Source organism: Equus przewalskii, chromosome 30 (genome assembly GCF_037783145.1).
Source record: "Equus przewalskii isolate Varuska chromosome 30, EquPr2, whole genome shotgun sequence".
Lineage (NCBI taxonomy): Eukaryota > Metazoa > Chordata > Mammalia > Perissodactyla > Equidae > Equus > Equus przewalskii.
The window spans coordinates 32,278,423-32,295,932 of record NC_091860.1 but is presented as its reverse complement, the minus strand read 5'-3'; the positions used below and the strand labels follow the sequence as shown (position 1 = coordinate 32,295,932).

The window sequence follows — 17,510 nt, the reverse complement described above, 5'->3', positions numbered from 1 at the left end:
GTTGAATAACAGTGGTGATAGTGGGCATCCTTGTCTTATTCGTGTTCTCAGAGGGATGGCATTCAGTTTTTTCCCATTGAGTATGACGTTGGCTGTGAGTTTGTCATATATGGCCTTTATTATGTTGAGGTAATTTCCTTCTATCCCCATTTTCTTAAGAGTTTTTACTGTAAATTTCTATTGGATCTTGTCAAATGCTTTCTCTACATCTATTGAGATGATCATGTGGTTTTTATACCTCATTTTGTTAATATGGTGTGTCACATTGATTGATTTACGGATGCTGAACCATCCCTGCATTCCTGGTATAAATCCTACTTGATCATGGTGTATGGTCCTTTTAAGGTATTACTATATTCAGGTTGCCAATATTTTGTTGTGGATTTTTGCATCTATGTTCATCAGCGATATTGGCCTAGAAATTTCCTTCCTGCTGTTCTCCTTGTCTGGCTTTGGGATCAGGGTGATGTTGGCCTCATAGAATGAGTAAGGAAGTGTTCCCTCTTCTTCAATTTTTTGGAACAGTTTTAGAAGGATAGGTATTAAATGTTCATTGAATCTTTGGTATAATTCTCCAGAGAAGCCATCTGGTCCTGGAGTTTTATTTTTGGGGAGGTTTTTGATTACTGTTTCAATCTCTTTACTTGTGATTTGCCTATTCAGATTCTGTATTTTTTCTCGATTCAGTTTTGGGAGGTTGTATGAGTCTCAGAATTTATCCATTTCTTCTAGATTGTCCAATTTGTTGGCATTTAGTATTTTTTTCCTAAAGATTGGCACTTGAGCTAACATCTGTTGCCACTCTGTTTTTTTCCTTCTTCTTCTTTTCTCCAAAGTCCCCCAATACATAGTTGTATATTCTAGTTGTAGGTTCTTCTGGTTGTGTTATGTGGGATGCCATCTCAGCATGGCTTGATGAGCAGTGCTATGTCTGTGCCCAGGATCCAAACCAGCAAAACCCTGGGCCGCCAAAGCAGAGTGCGGGAACTTAACCACTCAGCTCCGGGGCCGGCCCGGCATTTAGTTTTTCATAGTATTCTCCCATAATCCTTTGTATTTCTGTGGTACCCATTGTAATTTCTAGTCTTTCATTTCTTGTTTATTTGAGCCTTCTTTCTTTTTTAGTTAGTGAGTCTGGCTAAGGGTGTGTCAATTTTGTTTATCTTCTCAAAGAACCAGCTCTTTGTTTCATTGATCCTTTCTACTGTTTTTTGTTTGTTTGTTTGTTTCTATTTATTTCTGCTCTAATTTTTATTATTCCCCTCCTTCTGCTGACTTTTGGCTTTGTTCTTCTTTTTCTAGTTCTGTTAGGTGTAGTTTAAGATTATTGAGATTTTTTTAAATTAAGGTGGGCCTGTATTTCTATGAATTTCCCAATTAAGCCCACTTTTGCTTCATCCCACATGAGTTACTATGAAGTATTTTCATTTTCATTTGTCTCTAGATATCTTTTGATTTCTCCTTTAATTTATTCATTGATCCAATAGTTGTTCAGTAGCATATTGTTTAGTCTCCACATATTTGTCACTTTCCCAGTTTTCCTGTAGTTGATTTCTAGTTTCATAACATTATGATCAGAAAAGATGCTTGATATGATTTCAATCTTCTTAAATTTATTGAAGCTTGCCTTGTTTCCCAACATATGGTCTATCTTTGAGAACATTCCTTGTGCACTTGAGAAGAATGTGAATTCTGCTGTTCTTGGACGGAGTGATATGTATATATCTATTAAGTCCATCTGGTCTAGTTTTTCATTTAATTCTACTATTTCCTTGTTGACTTTCTGTCTGCATGATCTATCCATTGATGCAAGTGGAGTGTTGAGGTCCCCTAACATTATTGTGTTGCTGTTAATTTCTCCTTTTAGGTCTGTTAATAGTTGCTTTATGTACTTTGGTGCTCCTGTGTTAAGTACATATATGTTTACAAGCATTATATCTTCTTGGTGGAGTGTCCCTTTTGTCATTATATACTGCTACTCTTTGTGTCTGTCTTTTTTATCTCGAAGTCTACTTTGTCTGATATAAGTATGGCAACACCTGCTTTCTTTTGCTTGCCATTTGCTTGGAGTATTGTCTTCTATCCCTTCCCTACAAGCCTGTGTTTGTCCTTAGAGCTGTGTTTCCTGGAGGCAGCATATTGTTGGGTCTTATTTTTTAATCCATCCAGCCACTTTATGTCTTTTGATTGGAGAATTCAATCTATTTACATTTAGACTGATTATTGATTTATGAGGGCTTAATATTGCCATTTTACCTCGTTTTCCAGTTGTTCTGTATTTCCCTGTTTCTCATCCCATGTACTTCCAACTACCATTTCAGTTTGGTGATTTTCTATGATGGTTTTCTCATTATTTGTCATTGTGTCTCTGTTCTGATTTTTTGTTTAGTGGTTACCATGAAGTTTGTATAAAAGATCTCATAGATGAGAGAGTCCATTTTCTGATGGCCTCTTACTCCTTAGCAGGCAGGTTCCATCCCTTTCCTCATCTAAGTTATTATTGTCACAACTTATTCTGTTTTGTCTTGTGAGTTTGTGATAAAATGGAGTGACTACAGTTATTTTTGATGCTTTCCCTCCCTTTATCTTTAATGTTATAATTGTTTGATAGCCTGTTCTGATAGAGAGATGCAATTTTCTGATTTTGTCTATTTATCTTCTTGCTCAAGGCTCTGTAAACTCTTTGGTTTTTTTTCAGGTATAAGTGCTTTCATGATCATTTCTTGAAGGGGGGGTGTCTTGTGGCAATGAACTCCCTCAGCTTTTGTTTATCTGGGAAAGTTTTTATTTCTCCCTTTATCTGAAGGATAGTTTCACTTGATATTCTTGGCTGAAAGTTTTTGTCTTTTACTAGTTTGAATATATCATTCCACTCTCTCCTAGCCTGTAAGGTTTCTGCTGAGAAATCCACTGAAAGCCTGATTGGGGCTCCTTTGTAGGTTATTTTCTTCTGCCTTGTTGCCCTTAATAGTTTTTCCTTATTGACTTTTGCCAGTTTTACTAATACATGCCTTGGAGAAGGTCTTTTTACACTGATGTAATTAGGACTTCTATCAGCTTCATTTACATGTAATTCCAGCTCCTTTCCCAGGTGTGGGAAGTTCTTAGTTATTATTTCTTTGAACAAGCTCTCTGCATCTTTCTCCCTCTCTTTTCCCTCTGGAATACCTATAATCTTTATCTTGCGTTTCCTAATTGAGTTGGTTATTTCTTGGAGAATTTCTTCATTTCTTTTTAGCCTTAGTTCTCTCTCCTCCTCCACTTGAAGCAATTCTATATTTCTGTCCTCTAAATTACTAATTCTCTCCCCTATAATGTCAGCTCTGTTTTTTAAGTATTCTAGATTTTTAAAATCTCATTCATTGCATTCTTCATTTCCAGCATTTCTGTTTCATTTTCTTTTAGAGTTGCAATCTCTTTTGTGAAGAATTCCCTCTGCTAATTAATTTTATTCTTGAGTTCATTGAGTTTTCTTGTAATTCACTGAGTTTATTTACCATAACTATTTTGAATTCTCTGTCATTTAGATTGCAAACTTCTGTGACTTCAGGATTGGCTTCTGGACACCTGTCCTTTTCCTTCTGGTCTGGAGTGTTAATGTATTTCTTCACGCTGCTTGATGGGGTGGACCTTTGCCAGCACATAGTGGTAGTACCTGGTCACAAATTCCACCTGCCACCACTGTGGGGAGCAAGGAGCTGTGTGTTTGGAGCCCGCCACATCCCCTGGCAGTTGTGCCTGTCCACTGGAAATTGTGCTGATAGGGTTCTCTGTGTCTGGCCGCTGTTGCATCACACACACAGGCATAGGTGCTCTAGCAGGGATCTCCTGCCCTGGCTGACCAGCTGAGCTGGTGTGCCAGGCAGAATGGGAGGGTCAGGGCACTTTCTTTCCCACCGAGCTCCTGCTCTGCAGTCACAGGTAGCCCACCTGAGCTGCTTGGCTTGGTGGGGGCACCCCCACAGTGACTTGGCTGCCTCGGTGTGGAGTGTTCCTGTGGGCTGGGAAGCAACCCCTACAGCAAAAGCATTCCCGTGGAGGGCTGACTTTCTCCCATCTCCTCTCAGAATCACGCACCAGCCACTGTGTGTGGTCCCATGCCCTGGATCACTGCCACAGGAGAGAGTGTGGAGATCTACTCACCTCCTTCCACTGCTTCCGGGGATCCAGTACCCTCACCTTCACATGTATGGCGGCATGGATGTCTCAGATGTCTATTGTGTTGTGTGGTTATCCTCCGTTGGTTAAATGAAGGTCCTTTTCATTGTATTTTAGGGGAGAGCCTAAGAAAACAGCTCACTCTGCCACATGATGCTGATGTCACTTTCCAAATTCATGATTTTTAATAGGGAAAGATACAAGGGTAAAACAATATCCTCTAATTTATGAGTTATTTTAACATAATTACCTTCTTTTCCTCTGATGAGGGCAATACATACCCATTTAAAAAAAATCAACCTGCTTCGACAACTACAAAATATAGAAGGGGAAGATTTTCCCTACATTACCTCCTCACCTACCCAGTCTAGTACATAGTTTTCAGATTTTTTTCTTGCTAAATATATGATTTAGAGCTACTCAATTTTTTTAACCTAGAAAATGGATCATACCAAATAAATTGTTTTTGACTTTCCATTTTCCCTGACTACTTTTCCTTGTTTAAGGGTAAGCTCCTGGTGGGAGCCAGTGGGCAAATGTCAGCCTGAAACTCAAGGGTGGGGCTGCTTCCTGAGCTGCCTGCTCTCTGTGCATCGTACGTCTCACCAGAGGAAACTTGTGTGCACAGGTCAATCAAACACAAAACAAAGCGGAACTCACTCTTCAATGCAAGAGGCCAGGACAATTCACTTAAACAAGTAAGAGTTACCTTGCTCCTCAATGCTACTTACTGAAGTTGTGCTTTTATTCAGATAAAGTGATTATCTTAAAACTATTTTGTTGTTAGAGAAGTGTTATCTAAATTAAATATTTTTAGATTAAAACTACAAACAATACATTTTACCTTGTGCTTTAAAAATAAGATTATTGATCTCCAAGTCTGACTTTTTTCGGCAGTCAAAAACATTCTCAAAAATTCCACTTCAGGGCTAGCCCAGTGGCATAGTGGTTAAGTTTGTGTGCTCTGCTTTGGGGGCCTGGAGTTTGCAGGTTCAGATTCTGGGTGCAGACCTAGCACTGCTCATCAAGCCACGTTGTGGTGGCATCCCACATAAAACAGAGGAAGATTGGTAGAAATGTTAGCTCAAGCAAAAAGGAGAAATTGGCAACAGATGTTAGCTCAGGGCCAATCTTCCTCACACATACACACAAACGATCCCTCTTCAATTCATAGGTCTGTGTAACTTTCTTTCCCTCTGGATCCCTGGTTGGCATGCTTCAGGTATAACTGCTGAATTTCAGGACCAGATGGGTATCACACAGCTCAGGATGGGCCACCCTTTGGGCAACTCTTCTCTTGGTTTTCTCCCAGCTTTCTAAGTTCTAGGTTAGACATTTTCAACATGGAAAATAATTATGGTGGGAAGGGGGTATCTTTATTATTCTCTAGGATTGCTGTTTTAATCACTGTTTTCTATAATTATTACTTTTTCATTGCTGAAGCATCAAGGAATTGTAATACCTTGTAGGTAAAAAGCCCATAATTTCTTTTTAGTTCAATCAACATTATCACAATGTAGCTTTAAAAAAATCGATTCTGGGGCCAGCCCCGTGACTGAGTGGTTAAGTTTGCAAGCTCCGCTTTGGCAGCCCAGGGTTTCACCAGTTCGAATCCTGGACGTGGACATGGCACCACTTGTAAGGCCATGCTGAGGCAGCGTCCCACATGCCACAACTAGAAGGACCCACAACTAAAATATACAACTATGTACTGGGAGGATCTGGGAAGAAAAAGCAGAAAAAAAAATCGATTCTATCATATGTATTCTAGAGATGGAAACAGAATCAGACAGCAATCTAGGAGATACATGGGGCTAGAAAATGATTTGCTGGTTTTCATTTTCCAATAAATCTACTGATGAATTTAGGCATTACGAATCTGTATTTCTCCAGTATTTTTTATTCTACAATCAATCTTCAGAGAAATATGAAACACAAAATGTATACCTAGATGATAGTTTTAAAAAGAAGGAAACAGATTAAATACCTTGGTAAAAATATGGATCACACAGGAAGCCAGGGCAGACTTCACTAGAGAGCAGTGTGGTTTCTTGCCACCATCTGGCTGACATGTGTGAAGACAGACATGTGTGAAGACAAACATGCATGAAGACAAGCACATTTCCTGCCCTTGTTCCTTCAAGTTCTCTGACTCATGTTCTTAAAAATACCCAAACATCCTACAATGAACACCGGTCATCTTCTCGGCTGACCTTCATTTCCTTCTGGAGAGTGGCCTTTCCCTGAGGGGAACACTGTTGTGGGCTAGTCCTGGTGGTCAGATGAAACCTGGGCAGCACACTGACCTGGAAGCTGTGGCGTCAGTCAGCTGCCCCCGCTGGATGATGGCCAGGGTCCTGTAGCTGGCTCTCTGGAGCACCTCCTCATCCCGCCTATTTTTCAAGAGATATACCTGAGGTTTCCACCGAAACTTGTGAGCCCTGGAACCTTCCAATTTGCTTCCTTTTGTGTAGGTGAGAGGCAATCTGTTGCTTATAAGAGGAGTGACATCAAGATACTTAATGGCTGTGGCCATGGGCACCAACCCATCAGGCCTAGCCATCCGCTCTGGAAGGACCTGCTTGGAGCAGCCTGAGAAGCTGGATGTGTACACAGCTGTCCCTGCATGGCCCTGCTGCCTCCCATGGCCCAAACCCACGGGCTGCCTGAGCAGCTTTCCTGTAACTACTTGGCTTGCTGACTTACATATGTTTTTTACAGAAGAGAATTGCAGAGTGATACAAGTTCCAGAACGGGCCCAAGGTCCTACAAGTTGAGCAATGGAAATGCGTCTGCAATTTCATCTTCACTGACAACCACAGACAATAACTCAGCATCGTTTTCTAATTAAGTGGACTAAAAGCCAAGTGAGCAATCAGCTGTTCTGAGCTATTTACTGGAAGTTAACCTCTTCCTCATCACCAGGGCAGAGCAAGCTGTCCTCGGAAGATTATTAAAGCACAGGACACAATCGCTTAGACAACAGCATAAAGGAAAATGTCAGTCCTCAAACCATTTGAATGAGGGGGAATTAGTCCTCTATGGATGGGGCCTATCTTTGCAACAAAATAGGGTGATGGACCAGCCAGACATTCATTTTTCTTCCTTTAAAAATTAATCTATGGGGGCCGGCCAAGTGGCATAGTGGTTAAGTTCGAGCGCTTTGCTTCAGGAGCCTGGGGTTTGCTGATTTGGATCCCGGGCATGGACCTGCACACCACTCACCAAGCCATGCTGTGGCAGTGTCCCATATACAAAGAAGAGAAAGACTGGTACAGATGTTAGCTCAGGGACCATCTTCCTCAAGCAAAAAGAGGAAGATTGGCAACAGATGTTAGCTCAGGGTCAGTCTTCCTCACACACACACACACACACAATATTATCCTATAAGTAGCAAATAAAATGTTAGGATTGTAATGCCTCCCACACTAGACTTACGTGACATTTAAGAAAGCATCACTTTATCCTGATAAATAAATGACAAGCAATAGGATATACTGGAGGATATGAGGAAGCCATTTGGTATAAAACTAATTCAGCTTGAACTAGTTTTTCCAAAATGGCCTGACATGGCCTATGGAGCATGAATTGTATATTGGTTTAAGTATTTACTATGTTCCAAAGACAAGAACAATGCCCTTAAAGATAAGGATGTAACCTCCCCCACATCGGCATTTCTTTAAGGATAACCATTTCTTCCTAAACTAAGGATTGACCACTGACCTGCTGCACTCATCTTGTGACCACCCACCTTGGGACCACTGACCCACTGTGTTCACTGAATTGCTGTGCTGGCAGAGCAATCCCGTCACTACTGTAAAAGGGACATTCCTATCATATGTGATGCTTGTTATCTGATGGTGTATACCACCCTGTACACCCACTTCTTTGGAGTGTTCCCTTCCTTTGTGAAAGGACTCTCCCAGGCTATGGTCCTCTGAGTTGGCTCATAATAAACTCACGTCAATTTGATTTATAGATTGTTTATAGATTATTTGCGTTGACAGTCCTCACACCGAAACCCATAAGGGGTAACTAGCCTTCCTCGATCCTCATTCAAATGGCTTGAATAGAATGGATCAAAGCCATTTTTACTTAATCCTGGCCTCTGACCTGTTATACATGGGAAATTTCCTTCAAGTCATCAATGTATTTCAGGGAAGAAAATAAGGACTTAGCACAAAGTACAAAATAGGAGTTTAAACGCACTAGCTCGTTTCCAAAAGCAGGAATCTGTCTCAACCTTTCTGCGGACAGAGTAGTTCAGTGAAGTACCAGGAGCGGACTGTCTCCCTCTAGTCACAGGTTACGATAACAGCCCAAAGAGGATTATGCCAATGAAAATGCAAGCGTCAGTGCTGTTTTCATCAAATTTGTCTGAAAACGACTTAAATATAAACATGTAAGAAACAAGGACAATGAAAGAAACAGATTCTAAATGAGACCCTAGCATTCGTTTCTCTCCTAAAAATATCCAACACTAAAAATGAGTCCTTACCACCTAAATTCACCTCCATACAGAGTCTAAGGGCAATAGCTAATTATAAAGATCATTCTTTGTATAATCTCCAGCATTCAATAGCTTAAATATGCATCATGTGCAGAGTAATCAAACAGAAAGATGACAACTGTCTTGGTAAGACTGAGGAATGTGCTCAAGGCCGGCAAGCACAGTGTGAAATAAGCAGAGTAACCAGAGGGATATTTTTAGTTTGATTATACTATTGTTCCTAATTCTACTTAGAATACTAAAATTGTACCTTCCCTATCCTATCATTCTTGTCCCTCGACTTATTCATGAACCTGAGAGATGAAGCCAGTCACAGAACTGGAGGTCTCTGAGAACATGTCAGGCCAACCCGGGGTGGGGGCTCTGCGGAGGGCGATGCAGTGGCTGGAATGATCCCAGTCTTCTGAGAGCTGTGCATGCAGGCGAGGGTCATTTTAATGCAAATGCACAGTGCAGAAGTGTGGTGGTGGCAGACACTGCTACCACCTTTATTTATGTCTGTTCTAGTTAATTGCTGACCTCTGCAGCCTCTATGTTACCTTCAAAGCCCACGGGCTGCCTCAGGAGTTCTGGTGGGAAGGCTTCCCACACACGCACTCTGGGGTCCTGATCTTGCTCCTGTGGAATGGACCAGCCTTTCCTCCCCTGCCCCTGGAGCACCACCCTGGACGCGCCTCAGGCCACCATCTGAGACCTCCAACTGTGCACATATGGTCCTCCCTCTTGGCTCAGTCTTTCTCCAGACCAGCCTCGTGGGGCCATCGACAGTGGAGAGTAAGGACCACAGCCTTTCTGACGGTGCTGCGTCCTCAGTAGAACACGTTACACCACACTCCAGGCTGTCAGGTGCTCCCAGATCGTCAAGTGAAATTAAAACAAGCAAACAAAAAACCAGACCGACTCTACTTGGGTGGAACACAGACTGGACACTCGCTTACTGAAGAGCAGGGGCAGGGACACAGACACACGGGAGACCTGAGTCTTCACAGCACTTGCTCCTGGTGAATGACATAGGCTGTCAGAGGGTGGGCATGGGACTGGACTCCCACTTCTCACTTTACGTATTTTGAATTTTTATTTCATTCATTTATTCAAAAATATATATTAGGCACCAACTATTTACCAGGCAGAGAATAAATAATAAACATACCAGTAAATCACCTAGTACATGAGAACATAGCAAACACTAATGAGAAGGGGGCAATGAATCAGATGAGTACGGGACGACAGTTCAGGCTCAGGGTCAGGGCAGACCTCTGACGAGGCGAGCAAAGACTGGGAGTGCTAGCCACACCGCTCTGCAGTTACTCCAGGTGGACGGGGAGCAGACAAGGCCTTAGCGGGACTGCGCTTGCACACGGAGGAAAGCAAGGAGCCAGTACGGCTGGGCTGCATGGAGGCAGGAGGAGGCCAAGAGAGGAGCGTGGCCAGACCACACGGCCTCATGCAGACTGGCTGGCACAGAGTGGGACCCAGAGGGTTCTGGGTACATGGGGGGCAGGGCAGAAAGGAGGAGACCCAGGTCGGGGGAGCCGTGGGGAAGGTGGGGGAAGTAGCTGGGTTTGGACATTTCCTGGCACATTGCATGCAGGCATGAGAACAAGAAGGATGAGGCTGGCCAGGGAAGGGGGCAGACTGGGAGGGAGTAGGACGTTTGGAGTGTGTTTGCACGTGGTTTCTATTGGATGGTATACGAAAGCAGAAGATGGTGGTGGTGGTAGACGCTTAAACTGAAACTCATTTCCACTCTGCCTCCCACTCTTCTGCCCACAAGAAAAGAGAACAGTCGCCAATACAGTAGCCAAGGTCTAAGAGACAAAAACCAGCATCCGGTCTTCCTGTCCTCCAGGATCTAATGCTGACTTTTCATGGGCACTGAAAAGCTATGAATCCTGGGGGTGGGGTTGCGGGAGGGGAAGGTGCCTATGGCTCAGAGACTGCAAGCTGCCAGGCTGTGGGCTGATGATCACAGCACAAAACTGCCTTGGGATGGGGGTGCACAGGAACGAGGGCAGGGGTGTTAGTAGACACAAGCAGGTGGCAGAGGTATTGGTACCCTCCCTTATAGGTGAGGGAATTGAGTGTCTTAGGCCAGCTGGTCCATGGAGATACAATTACAAAGTAAATACGTCTAAAAATCTGTCTTTTCTGTTGCATAAAGTAGTTGTGACAATCAAGATCAGAAGACTTAAAAGCACTCTTTTAATCTATAAAGCTCTGGACAAGCTCAAGGTCAGTGACACCACGGCAAATACTTGGCGACGATCTGCCAGCCGCCATTCTTGAGTGCGGCTTGAATTCTGTCCACAAGACCCACAGATATGGTGGGGATGAAGGCTGTGATTTCAGGTCACTTAAGAGCCCAAAATGCCTCACAAGGCAGCACACGGAGTATTAATGCCCAGCACTCTCAGCGCATGGAAGCTCACGGGCTGACAGCCAGTCATGGGCGCGTCTGCTCACGTTCATCGCAACCCAGGGAAGTGGGTCTCTGGGAACCGGTCCAAGCAGACGTGCGCTGCGTGGAGCACGTGTTCCTCTAGAACCTTGGGGCACCTCCAGGATGTGAAATCAGTCAGTCAAAACCACGGCAGGTGTGACAGAGAAAGAAACTGTCGGTTTTAAAAACTGCAGTATAATTTTAACATTACCTATGGCCAGCTTCTGCATTTCATTTGTCTTTGAGAGGATGTTAGTCTAAATTTCGAAAATATCCTTCTGTTTCAAAGTTGGCCACAAGCATTTATAATTTTGAAATCCAAGGAAGATGGTTAAGAGTGAAGTGGCATTTATAGTACTTGTGAATGCTTTAAATGGAGAAAACAATAATTTTTAAAACCCTGTGCTTTCAAATATATTACAAGGACATTTTCCAAAATTATCTTTATTTGGATAAAACCATGAAGTTCATAAGGTAGTGCAAACATCTTAGAATTAACACTACACTTTTTTCCTGTGTTTTTATGACCTCTTCTTGTTTTATGCAGAGCAGAATGGAAGGGGCCACGCTTCACCAATTGTCAGCAGACTGACCGTGAGAGGCACAAGGCCAAGGACCATCTTCGAGAGTCCTCAGGACCCACTAGACCATCCTGCCTCCTTCAAATGGTGAAAGACTGTGCAAGCTTGCACAGAGCTATGTTCCTTACTCTCAAACCGGCAACCTGGAGGCCTCAGCAAAACACGCAGAGACATCTTAAACCTTCCTGGTTTCAGCGAGGACAGGACAATACAGAAGATGGCCAGAGAGTGTCAGGCTCAGCAGCCCCTCCTGCAGGAGGCAGGTCCTTCAGGAGCAGCTTCACTGCTGCTGCCAGAGGCAAACACGGGTGTGGCCACGTGTGCCACCACCACCACGTGAGACATGAAGAGCTGTTCTTGAGGTGAGCAGGTCAGAGCGGTCTCAGCAGTGCCTGCACCTCATGTCTACATTCTAGATTTGTGTTAATGAATGGTTAACGTGCCCTCCTTCTCATTTTCACAAGACTTAAAAAATCATGGTGTGGCGGCTGAGGAGGAAGACCAAGGCAGAAGACAGCATGGCAGGCCTTGATTTCTCTGGGAGGAAAGCAGTGTCTTGATTTAGAAAGAAGGTCTCGACGTGAGTCACCCAGGTGAAGCCCATTTTATCAAAGTCTGAAAACCAGCATATGGAGCGAGGATTACAGAGTGCAGGTTTGGAAAATCGAAAGAGAGTTTCTTCATGTTACTGACACACCTTTTGATGGTATGGTGTTCATTTTTCACTGAAGGAGCCACCTACCATGAAATCATTTTGCTGTCAATCAACGGCATTTGAGGAGAGGAAAGAAACGAGCCTTTCTGTGCATGCAGAACCCACACCTGCTAGACCACACGGCGGGAGCTGTGCGCTGACACAGTTCACTCACCACTGCGGCAGCACTCGGCACACTCTCAGTGAGGGGCCAGACAGCAGGTGTCTTAGCCCCAGGCCCATCTATTTCTGTCAACTACTGACTCTGTCCTGCAGGCAGCACCTGAACAAGTGGCTGTGGCTGTGTGCCAAGGAAACCATCACAGAAAGGGGCAGTAGGTCGTTTGCCAGCCCGTGACTCAAGGAAATTCACTCTATTCCCTTCTCCAGGAAAAGCAACAGGGTAAATTTTATTGCTAACTAAAATGATCTCTCCATTTACCTGGCAGATTATCGGTCTTCCCTCACCATGTCCTACTCTCTGACTTTGCTTACGATTTTATCTCTGGCACCAGAACTGTGCCTGGCAAACAAGAGGCATTCAAAGATATTTGCCAAATGAATGAAAAACAACATGGAATCAGAGATGGGCTGGAAAGCAGAGGAAGAAGGGGAAAACCAAAGACCAAGAGTGCTCACAGCACTCTCTCTAAAGGCCCACAAACCCACAGCGAAGACCTTCTGCACCTGTGTGCCCACATCCATGTGAAAGTGGAAACACGCACCATCGAGGCAGGACACCACTTGGAATGCATGCAGAGGCCTGGGGACAAGGAGGTAAGAGCTGCTGCAATATTCTGTGGTTTCCTACTGGGTCCCAGCTATGTATATATATTTTAATCAAACGCTCTTGAAACAGGGTCTTCCCAGTGTAATGTGTCCTCCTTTGTTCCTGTTTTCTGGATAGTGAAGGAAATATCACAAAGGGCATAGAGTAGGCACACGTTTGGAGTCAGAGCCAGCATCGGAATCCCAGCAACTAGAGATGCCTCACCCTCTTGGGGAAAACACAGAACTTTGGGCAAATGAACAGCAGAGCCTTTGGGAAGGGCTCGTGGACTGAGGCGCCCTGTCCAGGCCTGGAGCACGGAGAGGAGGGATGTCCCCCACGGGTGAGCAGTCATGAGGCAGCTCTGCTCTCCTGAGAAGGGAGAGGGAAGAATCCCCACGAGAACGAACACACAAGGGGCCTCCATACTGCAGAAGCTCAAAAGATGCCATTTCACTGTTCTCACTTTGTAGTCATCGAAGAAAATTCCATGCAACTTTGAGAAAAATGCAAAGCCAAGTCAGTCACAGAGATTACATCAATCGGAATTTTCATACCAGCAATTTAGTTGCAAGCAGGGACTGATTTTTTAAAACGATTTATATCATTTCCTATCAGTTGAGACAATCAAGTCAGAAATACATATTCTAAAACCCACACAGGAAAGCTGGACTGTTACCTCATAGTCACATCATGTGCTTGCTGAATACAGGATTCTGTATAATCTTTACTCATTTCCTGAGAATGTGGGGCACGTACCTTGTGGGATCTCAGTAGCTATCTGGCAGGAAGTTATACCTGTTACAGTATCTATTTAGTTGTATTACATTTTTATGTCACTTTCTCATCATTGTCTTCTTCCCATGGATATTTTAAATCTAAAGAAATTATGATGGTCTACTGCTTGTGGCTGCTGTAGCTCCCTGTGGCAATGGTCTCAGAGCAGGAGAGAAGACACCGGCTGGCAAAGGGTCTCCAGGGCCAGGCATGCTCAGTGACAGAGTCTAAGAAGGACTCAGCGGGCCTTGCCAGCGTCGTCAAGCAGAAGGGCTGAACGCTTACATGCAAATGAAGTGAGTAAACATCATTCTTGATGATTATGACATGTTGGCAGGAAAACCAGTTTGGGATTAAAAACTGAGACTTTGATGCTTCTAATCACAAACCCTTTCTATTTCAACCTGCTGAACTACTAACGATAGTTCTACTTCAGAAAAATAAGCTGAATTTGGGGCTGGCCCCGTGGCCGAGTGGTTAAGTTTGCGCACTCCACTGCAGGCGACCCAGTGTTTCGTTGGTTCGAATCCTGGGCACGGACATGGCACTGCTCATCAAACCACGCTGAGGCAGCGTCCCACATGCCACAACTAGAAGGACTCACAACGAAGAATATACAACTATGTACTGGGGGGCTTTGGGGAGAAAAAAGAAAAAAATAAAATCTTTAAAAAAAAAAAAAAGCTGAATTTACACATTCTATATGAGATTTTGCCAATGAGGTAACTGGGCAAAAATTCAGCCAAGGCAATGACACCGTGTTTTGTTTTCTGCCTGGTCAGCACAACTCAGAACGCCTGGTAATGAAGACAAGCGGTGCACCGGAGGTGGATGGGTCTTGAGCCTTTCAGGTGACAATCTCTCACACTTAAGACCTGTGATGAAAACCTGCCACCCTGACCACAGCCCATGCTGCGACCACGTCACCAGCCACGACGCCTTACAAACTGGAGGACTTGCAAGGAGTTTGGTTATTTGCATCCACGGACTCATCCTAGTTCTGCGTTTTCCCACCCATTATTTGGGAAACAACAAAAGAGAGCTCTGCGGAGTGAGCATGGCAGCCAGGGTCATGGTGAGTTTGTGAGAGAAGCGAGAGGATGAGTGATTGTGCACTCCAAAGAGAAGTACTCCGCTCCAAAGCAAGGCCGCTGACTCGTGTGCAGTCCCTGTCTCTGAAGGAGTGGAGTCACAGCCACACACCGGAGGACCAGGTCTGGCTGCAGGTTCCTGGAGGATGAAGCACATCTGAAACACTGCTCCCAGCCCACTGACGATGATGCGGGCTTGGACTAGCAGGCCTATCCAGAGGAGGTTCGAGCCCTGCTGACAACCTGGGAAATGCCTCACAGACCATGTGAGGCATGCTCAGAAAACAGCAGCCACTTAATTTGCCCATTTTTGGTACTGAATTTTTTTTTTAAGAAAGAATTTTTTTTGCTGAGGAAGATTTGCCCTGAGCTAACATCTGTTGCTAATCTTCCTCTATTTTGTGTTTGAGCTGCTGCCACAGCACGACCACTGACAGATGGGTGGTGTAAGTCTGGGCCCTGGAACTGAACCCAGGCCACTGAAGCTGAGCGTGCTGAGCTTAACCACTAGGCCACCGGGACTGGCCCAGGAAAGATTTTTTTAGGAGGATTTAAAGATTTGTTTAGAGAAACAGTTAAAAACCCTTTGTTTACCCCTTCTCCCTCTGCCAATCAAGTCCGGCATAATTATGCTACTTATCTTAATGGCACAGAAAGCACACTTTTAGGAAAAGCAAGTAAGCAAATCATTTGATCATAACAACTTTGGATTTTCTACACGTATGAATCATTTGTTTTATCAATTATCTGTGGCAATGGCACTATTTCACAGAACTGTGGAATTTTAAAAATTTTTAGGTGAAAGGAAATTGAGAGATCACTGAGTCCAAGCCCCTCATTTTTTGGTGGAGGAAACTGAGGCCCTGGAGAGGAGAGACTTCCCAGGATCACGCAGGCAGACACCAGCCAGGCCAGCTCCCAGCTTGACGCCTGGCCCCGCCCAGCTCCTCAAGGCTTGGGCTCCTTGGTATGGACTCCTAGGTTCAAATAAGACACAGATTTTAACAGTAACTTCTGAAGAACATTGATGGTAAAGCTGCTACTGCAACTCCAGGGTGGTCTGTGCTCCAGGTCAGACATAAACATCAGAAGATGATCCTGTTGTTAGGATGACACTGCCATCCTTTACAAAAATGAAGACTGAATTCTGGCTGATGGTGCCATATTTACTCATCAATTTAAATTATGTTATAGAATTTTAATTTCTGGTTCAACAAAATTAAAAATTGCTTCTGATAATTTAAAGATTTTCAATTTCTCAACCTGTTAGGCAGTCTGGTTAATTTTACATTAACAAACATCTAAAAGCATCAGAAGGTGTCTTATTTAAGGATAATCTTTCAGTGACTATTTCTGGGAAGCCAAATCTTTTAGTAATAAAGAGCAGAACTCACAGGCTTTGTGCATTGAAAGCTGTCATCCACTCTTACAATGGAGCACATTTATGTGACATGAAATAAAACCTAATTAGAGACCAAAGATATTGAAAAGCAAATCATGTTACGAGTTGCAAATAGCTAGATGACACAAACACTCCTTTCTCACCTCAATGTGGATAACTGAGAACTGATGATGATCAAATGGCCCCTTGTAGTACTCTCATCCTGGGTAGATAAGCTATTACCAGCCTAACCACATCCCCTAAGTGCTGCATGGCTCTGAAGCAAACAGGGATGCTAGAGTGACCTATGACCAGGGCCACTGAGCAAGAACCTCAGCAAGAGCACCCAGGAGGCCCCATGCTAACGCTGTGGACAGCTGCTCTTCATAGACCTGACAGCCTTCTGATGTGCCATCAAGCAGCTCCAGAGCTCAGAAAAACCAGCGTTTTTAAAGTGCAGAATATGCAGTGTTGCAGAGGGTGGAAAATGAAGATGACATAAAAACCGAGTATCACAGGGCACAGGCGTGGCTAGAAAAATTTTGATTCATCCAACAGTTACTATATTCCACCCCCAAATAAACCTGAGCCTGATAGAAGCAAGTGAAAATGTGAGACCTGCAAAGACAGGACGTCACTGCTCAATGAAAACTGAAGAGAGCCTGCAGGAACTGCATGAAAATCTAGAGTGAGAAATGTTCCTCTAGCTGATAAATCGAGACTGACAATTAGAAATGGCAAACAATAGGATATATTGGAGTATATGAGAAAGCCATTTGGTGTAAACCTAATTCGGCCTTTGTTTTTTCCAAAAGGGCCTGACGTGGCCTTGAGCATGCACTGTATATCTGCTTTACACATTTACTATGGCAAGAACAAACGCCCTTAAGATAAAGGTGCAACTTCCCCCACATTGGCATTTCCTTAGGGATAAGCATCTTTCCTTAGGCAGGAACTGATTGCTGAACTCACCTTTGACCACCCAGCTCACCTGTGACCACCCAGCTTCAGACAACAGACCTGCCACCCTGCTGTGTCCACCAAGATAGCAGCCCTACCTACTGTATCATCCATCAATTGCTGTGCCAACAGAGCAGTCTCGCGACTAT

The 17,510-nt window shown here is 44.0% G+C and overlaps 1 protein-coding gene across 26 annotated transcripts in view; it reads right to left on the bottom strand.

Annotated features, from left to right (window-relative positions):
- DIP2C (disco interacting protein 2 homolog C) overlaps window positions 1-17,510 on the bottom strand; it is a 469,882-nt gene that overhangs the window by 111,348 nt on the left and 341,024 nt on the right. The window lies entirely within an intron of this gene.